At 60.7% G+C, this 13,387-nt stretch overlaps 1 non-coding gene across 1 annotated transcript; it reads left to right on the top strand.

The window, feature by feature from the left end:
• Window positions 1–3,614: 3,614 nt before the first annotated feature.
• Window positions 3,615–3,686, top strand: TRNAT-CGU (transfer RNA threonine (anticodon CGU)). Its single transcript has one exon. It is a non-coding gene; the product is annotated as a tRNA-Thr (tRNA).
• Window positions 3,687–13,387: the final 9,701 nt, after the last annotated feature.

Genomic DNA, 13,387 nt, shown 5'->3' on the forward strand with positions numbered 1-13,387 from the left:
AAGGAAGTCAACACAATCACCACCTTCATTCATGAGATTCCAGGGAAAGGCACTCCGAACCCAAGACTCAGGGGCTCCAGCAACAAACAGCTGAGAAAGCAAACAGTTAAGGCCAGAAAGGCGCAAGGCGGCTCAGTGCTCGCTGGCCCCCAGATTCACCCCTAAATGCAGTGTGCTCCCCACCAAATTCCAAACAGGCGTGCTGTAGAACATGGCGATCAAATCTCAACAGCTGTGTGTACACGCGGAGGACCCAGAAGGAGCCAAACCATCTTGTCGGAGAGCAAAGTTGGAGGAGTTGGAATCCTTGATTCGGGCACTCACGGTCCAGCGACAAGCATCAGTGGCCGGCACGAAGCTGGGCACTCAGATCACCAACATGGAACACAGAGCCCAGAAACAGACCCCGGGAGAACAGGCGCCGGAACCTTAGCGATGGTCCCAAGCGATTCGATGGGAGAGGCCAGTCATTTCTAGGACGGGGTGCACAAACAGCCGGAAATGCACACGGGGTGGGGCAGAACCAGCCGGGAGCCTTCCTTCATGCCCTTTCACAGACCAACAGCTAAAGCAAAAAACTCCAGGAGCACAGAGAATTAACCTTTTTTTAAGATGTGTTGCATTGTTTATTTGAAAGGTGCAGTGAGAGAGAGAGAGAGAGAGAGAGAGAGAGAGAGAGAGAGAGAATGAATCTTCCATCTGCTGGTTTATTCCCCGAACACCTGTGATAGTTGGGGCTGGGTCAGGCCTAAGCCAGGAACCCACAACTCCATCTGGACTTCCCAGGTGGGCGGCAGGGACCCAAGCCCTCGGGCCATCGTCTGCTGCCTCCCAGGTGCATTAGCAGGGAGCGGGGTCAGAACCAGGCCAACCAGGACTCCAGCAGGGAACGTGGGCATCGGAAGGAGCCCCTTACCCTGCGTACCACAGCGCCTGCGTGGACAAGGACTTTTCCAAGAGGACGCAAGGCCGGCCGGCGTCCTGGTGCAGCTGGTTAAGCTGCTGCCTGCGACGCTCGCACCCCACAGTGGCGCCAGTTCAAGTCCCAGCTGCTCCACTTCTGATCCAGCTCTCTGCTCATGTGCCTGGGAAAGCAGAGGAGGATGGCCCAAGTGCTTGGGCTCCTGAAGCCATACGGAGACCGGATGAAGTTCCTGGCTTCTGCCTGGCCCAGCCCTGGCTGTTGCAGCCATCTGGAGAGTGAACCAGTGGAGGGAAGCTCTCTCCGTTTCTCCCCCTCTCTCTGTAACTGCCTTTCCAATAAATTAAAAAAAAAAAAAAAAAAAAAGACATGCACCATAAAGAGGATAAAAAAGATAAATTAAACTTCATTAAAATTAAACACTTCAAAGACATCATCAGGAAAATAAAAGCAGATGGAAAACCAACTTTCAAAACATGGGGTCATGGGGAAGCACTGTTATACCACCCACGGCTCCTAGACCTGTTCGACCAGGTGAACACACTCAAGGCCGGCGAAACACTGCCCCAGGCACACTGGCAGCCGCAATCTGTTACCAAATAACATCCAGAAAAGCCGGCGAGAAGACCAGCCACGGACTGAGGGCTGACACTGGTCCCAGCGCCCACCCCGGACAAGACAGACAGAAAGACGCGGCGCCCCCGGCCCCAGGTCCCCCTCCACAGCCCGGCTTCTGCCACCTGCCTGGCCCTGCCACAACTCCGAGGCGTCCTGCCGGCGCCCAGCCAAGCGATGCGCCAAGGGGCCCTGCTCTCCGGCCCCTGCTCGACTGTCAGCCACAGTGCAACCCCAGGGCGGGGTGGGGGGCAGCGTTACCCGCGGGGACCCACCTGCCCAGGCCCGAAGGGGTCTTTCCTCTTCCGCAGCCGTGGCTGTCCCTGCGGGGCGGGAGCTGGGGAAGGCAGGCCCCAGCCGGCGGGAGGAGCTGGGAGCTCGGCAGGCGGCCTCGTGCGCACTAGGAGCCCGGCACTGCGCAGGGTCGGGCCTCCGCCGGCCGCCGCAGGTGTAGACCCTCGCGGCTCTGATCTGTGCCCGCTGGGGCAGCCCCTGTCTCCGCCCCGGTGGGCCCTGATTGTCGGTGCACCGCCAGCACCCCACCACCACCTGCGCCCAGGACCCTCGAAGGGCGCAGGGCTGTTCGCTGGGCTTCTGTAGGGAGGGGAGCTGGCCCCCCGCCCCGGGCAGGTGAAGCTTGGCTTCATCAACCGCAGGTTTTCTGGAGGCTCAGCGCGGGGACAGCTGTGACACGGCGGCCGAGGGGGACCCCCAGGGCCACGTGCAAGGGCACCTGGCGTGCTGATCCCTGTAAGCACTGCAGCGGCCGGGCCCACCCCTACCCAGGTGTCCACATCTGTGGCCTCCTGGGCGTCCTCACACCTGTGAGATAAGCGGGTTCCTGCCGCCCAGCTCCTGTCTCCCGAGTTTGGGGCGGGTCAGAGCCTCCCACCCCCACCCTCTGGGTGCCCAGGGCGCCCTGGTGCCCGCACCCCCTCCTCCCCATACACCTGTCCTTTCCCGGAGGAGGCACAGCCGAGACCTGGTAAAACACCGGATCTCCATGCACCTGCCGTCAGCGCTGGGCGCAGCCGCCACCCGATTCCCCTTCCCTGCCAATCCTTTACGGGAGCCCCTGGCGCTTCTGCAAGCCCGGCACACAGGGGCGGCGGCGGCCAGGACGTGGTTTCTCGGCAGCCCCCTGTCTGGTTCCACGTGGGTTCAGGGAGCTCCCGCCTCCAGGTATCCGAGTGGCAGCGAAAACCTCCAACCCAGGCTTTTATGTATATAATTAATACATATATTAAGTATCTATTTCTCCGAGGCAGTGGCTGGGGCCCACTCTCAGCCCAGTGCCCCACGTGGCAGGAACCCAACCGCTCGGGGTGGCATTGTTAAGTTTCCTGTTTGCTGGTGCCCTGGGAACTCCCCATGTAAGGAGCCGCCCCCCGCGTACCCTACAGCACCAGGGGGCCAGCGGCAGAGACAGCCCAGCCAGAGCGTTCTGTGCAGGACCACATCGATCGTGGTCAGTGGGAAACCAGGCCAGGCAGGACCACCCCCTCAGCTCACAGGTGCCACCCGCAATGCCCCGCAGCGACCTCGGCCACACCGCGCGCTTATCAAAGCGTACGTGGAGGATGCTTGTGTGGTTATTAGCCGCGGTGGTGACACTGTTTGCTGCCACGAGCCGTTCGTTCGGGAACACGCAGTAGAAGGGCGCGTTTGAATCCACGCAGCAGCGTGACCGAGGGCGGCGGGGCTCCCCCGGGCCCTCTCCAAGCGGGGCATCCAGCCAGGGTCCAACCCCCGGTCGGGCTAACTAGGAGCGCGGCCACTATCCCTCCGCCTCTGCGTGCCCAGATCCAGAAAGGAAAAACCGGGGCCGTCTCGGGGGAGCGCGGTAGCTGGAGGAGCTGGGATTCGAACCCGGGACTCCCGGGCGCCGCCACGCTCCCCGCCCGCTCCGGAGTTCCAGACACGCCCCCCGCCGAGGCCGCCCTGGGCGCCGGGGAAGCCTTCCGGCCGCACGCCCGAAACGCCGAGTCCGCCGGCGGCCGCGAGGGGGCGCGCCCGCGCAGCGAGCGCAAGGGAGCGCCGCCAGGATAGAGGCTCGCCCCGCCACCACCCTAACGCAGGCGCGGTGGCCAAGTGGTAAGGCGTCGGTCTCGTAAACCGAAGATCACGGGTTCGAACCCCGTCCGTGCCTCGCGGTAGCTTCCCTCCGGTAGGAGGGAGACTTTTTAGGGGGAGGCTCCGAGGCCTCCAGACCTTGCAAGTACTTAGATCCTTTCTCGCCCACTGCGTGCCAGATCCACTCTTTTCCTGCGTTTGGGTTCAGAAAACTCTTCCCTGCATTTCCATCGAAAGGTGACAACCTGGGTGGTCCATCCTAGTGGACTCGGGGCCCCACACAGTGCCCGCACGGCCAGCGGCTCCCGGCGGACGGCGCCCCCTACCGGGCGCGCGGGGTGCTGCTTGCTCCGGGGTGGGCGGGGGCCACCTGTAGCGCCCCTGCCCGCGCGAGGTCCGCCAGCGTCTGGCTGCGTGACCCCTTTTAAGGGGACCTCCGCCGTGGGCCACGCGTTCCACGGACTTAATTTGAGCTGCTCGCTCCGGGCCTCCATGGGCTGCTCTGCAAAATGGGTCCGTGGCCAGCATGGGCGTGCGCAGCCCGCAGGTTTGCTCTGCGTCCCGAAGGGTGTCCCGGGGCCGCCGCAGGCCTTACAGATACAGCAACGGCCCCGCTGCCAAGCCTGGCGCGCCTGCGGCCCCTGAACGCCGCTGCGCCGGGAAGCGGGGTCCCCGTGCCGCCCCTCGCTGGAGCGCCCTCGCCCCCTGGTGTCCGGCCGAGCGCACGCGGCGCCGGCGGGGGCTCCGAGGGGGAGCGGCCGCTGCTGCGGGTCCCAGCGGAAGCTACTGCTCCCGGGAGGGCCTCGTTCTGCAGCCACCGTGGGAGCACGCGTGTGTGCGTGTGTGTGTGTGTGTGCATGCGCGTGGGAGGTATGTCAATCAACGCCAGGCACATTTCATCCGGGGGTGGGGCCCACGCGCAGGTGCGGCGGCAGCAGGTGTGTTGAGGGGTGGCGGTCCCGAGACGCTAAGGCCTGGTGGTGCCGAGCCCAGCCCCCGCGGAGCGCACCCCTGAGCGGCCGGCCGGCCCCCTGGGAGGCAGGTGCAACAGAGACGCAGCTGAAAGGTTCCTCACTCTGCCCTTGTAGACTTGGACCTTGCTGGGTTTTCTGCAAGATGACCGCGCGCTTCCCCTGGGTGACTTCTCCAGCCGGCCCCGAGTCGCCCCACCCCCAACACGCACCGAATGGACCCCCTAGAACGCAGGTCCGACAACCCAGCATGAGGACAGCGAGCCACAAAGTTGTGTTTCTCACCAATACAAGGGTCCCCCAGTGCCCCTGCCTGGTACAACGAAGCAGGAACAGAAACAGGGGTGGGTGTGGAGCCCAGCGGTTAAGACGCCTGGGTCCCGCTGCAGAGCCCCTGAGCTGGGTCCCAGCGCCTGCGCCCTCTTGCTGATACAAAGCCTGCGAGGCTGGGGTGACCTTGCTCGGGTGCTTGGGCCACTGCCTCCCACGGTGGACAGTGAGTTCCAGCTGTGGCCTCAGACCTGCGCCAGGCCAGCCCTGGCTGTTGGAGTTATTCGGCCGGTGAACCGTAGCATAGGTTCTCCGCCCCACCCCCCACTCCCTCAAATAAATTAACTTTTAAGGGGAGGGGAGATTGAGTGTTTTCACCATCAACAACTGTTAAATGCTTTATAAAAGTCATTTGTTTATTTTTATTTTACTTGAAAAGCAGAGACCTGGAGAGACAGCGATTTTATCTGCTGGATCTCTCCCCCAAACGGCCAGGGCTGGGAGAGGCCGAACCCAGGAGCCGGGAACCCAGCCTGGGTCTCCCATGTGGGTGGCAGGGAGCCGAGTACTCGCATCATCGCTGCTGCCTCCCGGTTGGCATCAGCAGTGGAGCGAGGACTGGGACGCAGCCCTTTGACACGGGGAGTGGATGTCCCCGGTGGCGACTGCAGTGCTACACCAAGTGACCACCCTGGGCAGTGTCAGGCGTTTGAGGAGATAGCTACTTTTATCCCGATTGGACCTTACAAAATGTGTAAGTGGGCCGGCGCCGCGGCTCACTAGGCTAATCCTCCACCTGCAGCGCCAGCACCCCGGGTTCTAGTTCCGGTCGGGACGCCGGATTCTGTCCCGGTTGCCCCCCTTCCAGGCCAGCTCTCTGCTATGGCCCGGGAGTGCAGAGGAGGATGGCCCAAGTGCTTGGGCCCTGCACCTGCATGGAAGACCAGGAGAAGCACCTGGCTCATGGCTTCGGATCAGCGCGGTGCGCCGGCCGCAGTGGCCAGTGGGGGGTGAACCAACGGAAAAGGAAGACCTTTCTCTCTCTCTCTCTCTCTCTCTCTCACTGTCCACTCTGCCTGTCAAAAAAAAAATGTGTAAGTGATCAAAACATCCCATGGTACCCCATATACATACAATTTTCTGTGTCTGTCAAAGGGGTCTCCCGACAGCCACCTTGGCTGGAGTCCGTCTGAGTTCCTGAAGATGTACAGCTGTATTTGCCATCGTGTCTGCCGGCGCTTCACATGAGAAGGTCGCCGTGAGGTGGCTCCCTGGTCTCCCTTGCTTGTGAAGAGAGAAGATAAGGCCGCTGAGGCCGGGCAGGGCTGGGGAGGAAAGAGGCAGGTGGGACGGAGCCTATGGAAATGCCAGAAATGCCGTGAGGCCTTGGTGAAAAATGACCCTTGGGGAGCAGGTGGATTTGCAATGGCTGTCAACAGAGGCTGCGCGGGAACAAACCGCACAGTGACACCTGGTGGCAGTGGGAAGCAGGACCCGGCTCTGCCTGACAGCGCACAGAACAGGTGTGAGCCGGGGCTGGCCACCTGACCAGCTCAGCTGCTCCCAGTGTAAGCCAGAACGACACGTATCGGCTCGCTTTCTGTTCCGGGGTTCTAGTGACAACATTTTCAACAGCCGCCAGTCAGGGTGGCTCCGTAAATGGTGAACCATCACAGGCCACCACTGGGGAGCTGACTTACTGATCTACAGCGGGTGACAACGGTTGTCTGTCTCACGCAGTTGAGAAAAGCCGACACTCTTTTGGTTGATACTTAAATGCAACTTCAAAAAAGAACAATCAAATGTAAACAATTTCATGTGTGTGGGACCTAGGCACACGTGGGATACCACCACTTTCAGAAGTTTTCTTGTGGCTTGCTGTTTTGCTTCTGTTTTCATTTTGGTTTGATAAGAATATTTAACATAAGATATACTCTCTTAACCACACTTTAAAAATTGTGTTTGGGGCCGACGTGTGACACGGAGGATTAAGCCACCAGCGTCAGTGGGTTAAGTGGTGCCAGCATCCTATGTCAGAGCGCTGGCTCGAGTCCCGGCTGCTCCACTTCCAATCCGGCCCCCTGCTAGTGCGCCTGGGAAAGCAGTGGAAGACGGCCCAGGTGCTTGGCATCCTGCACACCCACGTGGGAGACCTGCTGTGGAGCTCCTGGGTTTTGCTTGGCCCAACCCTGGCTGTTTTGACCATTTGGGGAGTAAACAAGTGGGTGGAATCGGTCTCTCTCTCTCTCTCTCCATTTCAAATAAATAAAACAAATCTTTAAAAAATACTTGAGAGTCACAGAAACACAGAGAGAAAGAGGGTGAGCTTCGATCCACTGATTCACTCCCCAAACGCTCACCGTGGCCAAGAACATAATCCAGGTCTCCCAGATGGGTAGCAGGAAACCAATTACTTGAGCTACAGATGCGCCCCCCCCCCCCCCACTGCCTTCCAAGGGCCTGCATTAGCAGGGAGCTGGGGTCAGGAGCCAGAGGCAGCAATCAAACCCAGGCACCCCAGTGTGGGCAGTGCGGGTCCCAACTAACCGCCAGGCCGAGCACCTGCTGCCCTAAGACACTTTCAGCTGCGTGGAAATGACACGTGGGCTCCTGGGGCGCTCTGCCCTGCAGATCTCTGGAACACACTCCTGCTGCATGGCTGTAACTCGGCACACATCTACGTAGGGGTCGATGTCGTCGGTTTCTCCAAACCAAAGCCAGCGCGGTGCCCCGGGCTGGCGAGAGAGAAGGCGTGCGTCCAGGTGCGCTGGCGGAGAGCATTACGCCTTTTTTCCCAACGTCACGTCATCAGCCAAGAGAGGCTTCGCATGCGCTGTTTTTGCAGCACAGGCTCGGGAAGCCAGCAGCCCTGAAGAAGAGAGCGTGGAAAGAGGCAGCCGGTGCGAGGGGTGTGGACACGCTGGCTCCCGCCCTGCCCGCCTGCGGTCCCCGCTGCCCTTGGCCCAGTGCCCCAAAGACAACCAACCTCAAAAGGGGGAGTGGTTCACGCGCGCCCCTGAGCTGAGACGTGCATTTCAAGACCAGAAGCGGATTTCAGGCGGGAGTAGCACTTCCAAGAAAATATTGTGGCAGGCCCCGGAAGCAACAGACGCTGTTTCTCTCACATCAGCTAGAGTTGTGCAAGGCAGATCACCAGGCTGGCATAGGATGGAGCAGCTCCCGCAGCGCGTGCTGGCCTCAGCCTCAGGCTTGTCCTTAGCCGGGCCCTGGGGGTGCACAGCCATTCCTGCTTGCCACCGAACCCACAAAGCTGCGCTCTCGCGAGATCTGCCACAGTCCTGGAAACGCACCTGCTATGGGTTCCTGCGGTGGGGGGATGGGGAGTGGGGGGTGGGTGGAGGTGGGAAGACAGGTGGGAGGGCCTTAGGGCAGTGCCCACCTTGTCATTGAAGAGCCCTCCCACCTTGCTGGCTTTTTTTTTTTTAAGATGTATTTGCTTATTTATTTGAAAGAATTTCCACCTGCTGGTTCAGTCCCCAATTGCCCACAAAAGCAAGGGCTGGGCCAGGCTGAAACTATGAGCCTGGAACTCCATCTAAGGCTCCCAAGTAGGAGGCAGGGGCCCATGCACTTGGGCTAACACCTGCCGCTTCCCCCGGATGTGTTAGCAGGGAGCTGGATCCAAAGTGGAGCAGCCGGGACTGGGGCCTGCGCTCTGGTATGGAATGCCTCTGGCTTAGCCCCTGTGCCGCAGCACAGGGCCGGTTCTCCGCCTTTGTCTCATCACATGATCTGTCCTGATGCCATGGCCCTGAGGGGACACAGCTGAGGGCCCCTGCTGACGCTGTGGACAGCCCCCAGCGGTTCCTGCCGACGGGTGCTGTTACAGCAGCTGGTCTACCCGGCCACTTGCCTCTGGGCTCCTCCTGTCCACGGCTGTGCTGCAGCCACCCAGGCCCTCACTCCCATCTTTTGATCATCTGATTTTTTTTAAAAAGAGAAGCCAGAAATGTGAATTTTTTTAAATATGAAACTTCCTGATTTAAAAGTGTTGGCCTGGAAACCAAATATATGATGACGATTTTCAATGTTCAGCCGGCCAAGGCAAACAAATTGGAACACTCAGCGCAGCCTGCAGGCAGCTCCAACCGGACAACTCCCGGCGACAGCACTTAGTTTGAAGTCACTATCGCTCTGGGAGCTGGTGCCCCGTCCACAGTCGTGGGTTCGAGAGGAGAGTTCTGGGCCCACAGCACATCCTGGGCCAGGCTCTCACGTCTCCCCCTGCCACTCTGCTGGGAGTCCCAGGAGTGCACTCTGCATCCCGAGTGCTCGGGGGCACCCAGGCGAGGCTCACCCACCTACCCACTTGCCACTGCCTCCTCCAATCAGTTTCAGGGCTAAACTGAGGCAGGGGCCCACCACCCACACCTCAAGGAGAGAAGGAGGAAGGCCTCCGGGTGCCGGAGTTCCCAGGCTGTCCGCCTGGCGCCCCCAGCCAACGCGGATAATGCTCGCCACCGTTTCCGGAGTGCTCGGGGTGTGCAGGGTCCACAGCAGCCCCTCCCTGGGACCACGCCACTTGATCCTCCCCACTGCTGCCACGCAGGGAACCCAGCCCAGGAATTTGTCTCCGGTCCCAGCTGGGGTTCTCATGAGAAAGTCAGGCTCTTAACCAGTCGTTGAGAGCCTGTGCCATTGCCCCGTGAGTGGAGGGGGATCTTTTCCCTGGCCCGCGGGGAAAACCGCAGAGCCATCAGTCTCATCAAATGGCAGTGTGTCTTTCTGTCCACTCAGAGTCCCCAGCCTCCTGAGAGCTGTGACCCCGTTGCGGTCACCATGTCACTGCACCCCAGTCCCTTCTCTCTCATCCAGGGCCTTTCTCCTTTCTTTCGTTCACTTCCTAGCAAATCGTTGTCACCTGCCATATGCTGGACAGGGTAGCATGCCAGGGCTGCAGGTCGTAAGCGGGTGGGCACCCCTGGGGGCCGAATAAGCAGGCACAACGGAATGAGGGGGCAGGCAGAGGGCAGACCGACCTAACCAAAGCCCATGGCTGAGGCTGGGTGAGGAGGGAGGGCTGGAGCGGGTGTTCAGGGCAGGTGCACCTGTGCCTCCAAGGTGTCCGTTCAGAAATGAAAAGGCCTGGACAAGTCTCTTCCTTTGCCGAGGGGGAACCCCCTCCCTGCCTTCTCTGTCCAGAAGCTGTTACCATGGCCATGAAGAGTGCTCTGCAAACAGCACAGGGCTCGGCCGAGGCTCTGTGCACAGGCAGAGCGCTTGGGGCTCCCCGCCCTGTTCCGAGCGAATTCCTGACTGAGGGACCTCGCAAGCTACTGAACTGCTGTGGCCTCAGGTTCTCATCTGTCAAGTGGGGATGAACTACAGCTCCTGTTTCACACTGTTGCTTTGGTGATTAACGGCCTCAGGTGTGCAAAATGATGAGCATATCTGGGCACTCAATCCTATTCTTGTCACAGGACCTGCCCCGAATGCCAGCCAAGCAAAGCAGAACCACCAAGGGCTCCAATTTCCCTGGTCATTTCTTTAAAATATATAATATGATATATAATATATGTATTATATATTTGTATATTGTGGGCCGGCGCTGTGGCATAGCAGGTAAAGCCAACACCTGAAGCGCCGCCATCCCATATGGGCGCTAGTTTGAGTCCCAGCTGCTCTAGTTCCGATCCAGCTCTCTGCTATGGCTTGGGAAAGCAGAAGAAGATGGCCCACGTCCTTGGGCCCCTGCACCCACGTAGGAGACCCAGAAGAAGCGCCAGGCTCCTGGCTTTGGGATTGGTGCAGCTCTGGCCGTTGTGGCCAACTGGGGAATGAACCAGCAGATGGAAGCCCTCTCTTTGCCTCTCCTTCTCTCTGTGTAACTCTGAATTTCAAATAAATAAATCTTTAAATATATGTGTATATATGTGTGTATCTGTATATATGTATATGTGTGTGCATCTATGTGTGTGTATATATATATATATATATATATATGAGAGACACAGAGGGACAGGACAGAGATCTGCCGTGGACTGGTTCGCTCTCTGGTGGTCACGGTGGCTGGGGCTGAGACAGGGCTGTAGCCAGGAGCCAGAGTCACAGTCTACACTCCCCATGTGGGTGGCAGGAAGCCGATCATTTGGGTCCTCACCACTGTCTCCCAGGGTTTGTATCAGTAGAAAGCTGGAGGCAGGAGGTGGGGCCGAGACAGAGCCAGGTGTTCCAGTGCTGGGTGAACGCGTCAACTGCTGGGCTAAACGGCCAGGCCCCCAGAGACACGCGAGGCTGAAGGCCCAGGGGGACCTGAACTTTGCAGGACTCTGGGAGGCTGCAAGGCAAGGAGGTGGCCTTCACCCACCTGGGCCACAGAGTGCATGACCCGGAGCCAGGCTGGTGTGGGAGGGCGCAGTGCCGGCTGGGCTGCTCCCTCTCCAGGGTCTGAGGCTGGCCGCCTGGGGACTGGGGACACCTCTGGTGTCAGGACCAGCCTTGTGACAGCCACTCGGCCTGGGCCCTCGCACTCGGAGTGAGCTTTCCAGACTGGATACTCAGCATGATCTCCAGAAGCAGTGACAAGCGGCCGTGCGGAGGCTGTCCCCACGCTCCCGCTGCGAGGACCCTGGCCCGTGCTCTGGCCACTCTGCCACTGAGCCCTGCCCAGCCTGACCGCGCTGCGCTGCGGCCATCCCACCTGCCTGTCGGCACACGCATGCTCACCGGAACGTTTAAAACCCGGGCACGCTCACTGCGCTACGGCTGCTTCGGAAATTCTCTTGATATCCCGGGAGCCCCCGAAATTGTCTCCCTGCACCAGCCGCGAGGAGAACCCTACAGATGGGCTGGGCGAGGCCCGCACCAGCCCTCAGCGCGGAGTCTCGGCCTCTCCCGGGGGCTCCTTCCAACTGGCCTGGCCTCGCTGCAGTTCTGGCCGGGGCCTTGGCACCATCCCTGGGCCAGAAACCTGGGCAGGGGCGGGCCCGCTTCCTGGGAGAAGGCCAGGCCGGGTCTGCGGGGCTTCCGGCCCGGGAGCCGGTTGTTTTCCGTAGTCTGGCGGCGCTTCCGGCGCCTCCCTGGCTCTCGGGCCCGCTGCTCGCTTGAGTCACGGAGAGCCCAGCCAGGCCTGACCAGGGCGGGCCCCAGAGGAAGCCGGGGGCATCTCTGCAGGGGCTGGACAGTCCACGGGCAAGGCCGGGCCTCGGACGCCTTCCGGGGAGCACCGCCTGCCAAGCCCCGCTGGGCCCACGCTGCGGGCCCGGGGCAGGGGCTGAGCTCAGTGCGCAGGTGTGGGCTGGGGCCGCCCCGCGGGGCCCTGCGCGGGCACGGCTGCAGCGGGAGCGCGCCCCTTGCGTTCCCCAGAGAGCCGGCTTTGGCACTCGCTCGCAGCCCTGCCCAGACACAAGCAGCCGCCTAGTGTTTTCCCCATTTCTGACGTTGGCTGCACCATCCCCTGCTCCAGGTAAATACTCCAAAATACTCCAAATACCGCGTCGCATGGACGCAGGTTCTGGGTTTCATCCCTCTCAGAGCCCCACGAGGCAGCCCGCAGGACTCCTGCTGGCTCCAGGGGGAAACGGAGGCCCAGGGAAGCCAAGCAGTACCCAGAGCCCTGTCAAGGAGCTGTAGAAGAGGACACGGCCTCTTCCTCCATGGATGGAGCAGGAGCGCACAGCCAGGGGTGGGCACGGAAGAAGGCACCCCCAGCCCCCCCAGATCACTCGTGGTGCCCCCCAACCCACCGCAGCTGAGCTCCGGAGCCTGTGCCCCGGACCTGGACGGCTGCAAGGTGCGCCCGGGCCTCTCCCCTGGACAAGGAGTTTGTGGGAGGCAGGGGCCTGTCCCATTTGCCACGGCCGTCCTAGCTGGCACAGGGCGGACAAGCCAGATGAGCACCATGTACAGTGCCTCAGTGTTTTCGCCCGGGAAGTGGGACATGGTCAGTAAGACGGCATGCTTCGTGCGCTTGGCACACACGTGGGGACTTCCCGAAGCTTGTGGAAAATGCAGTTAAAAGATCACTTTGGTGCACACAGTTTTGAAATCCGTGCAGACTTTTACATAATATGCATTTTCCAGGAGCTTTTCGAAGACCCCCAGCGGTAGGCCCTGGAGAGGGAATGAGGACCATTTTCAGTGACCAGCTCTGAGAGGGGTGTGACCTGCCCACAGGGGACCCAGACTCCCCCCACCCTCTTCCCTGCCACCCCTTGAACACTGCTCTCCGATTTCTGGAGTTAGGGTGACAGCAGCCACAGGGCCAAAAGTCAGTGCAGAGGCTGCCGTGATGGGGGAGTGGGCAGGGAGGGACGCAGCCGAGTGCAAGCAGAGGAGGGGGCTGTCCGGCTTCCTCCTTCCTAGGGAGGTCCCTGGGACCCCCTCTGTGGCATCAGGAGCACCCCTGGGTCCATGTGTTTTCTGCATGTGCTACCCACTGGCCGACAGAGGACAGCAAATGCATTTTTACAACCCTGGGAGCCTCAGCACAGTCCCATTGGTGCAGAGAGCCACAAGTCATGTTTCAGTTACTCCGAGCCTCGATCCTCGTTGGGCAAGGGGGGGGGGGCTGCCG

The sequence above is a fragment of the Lepus europaeus genome, chromosome 21, assembly GCF_033115175.1.
Source record: "Lepus europaeus isolate LE1 chromosome 21, mLepTim1.pri, whole genome shotgun sequence".
Classification (NCBI taxonomy): Eukaryota; Metazoa; Chordata; class Mammalia; order Lagomorpha; family Leporidae; genus Lepus; species Lepus europaeus.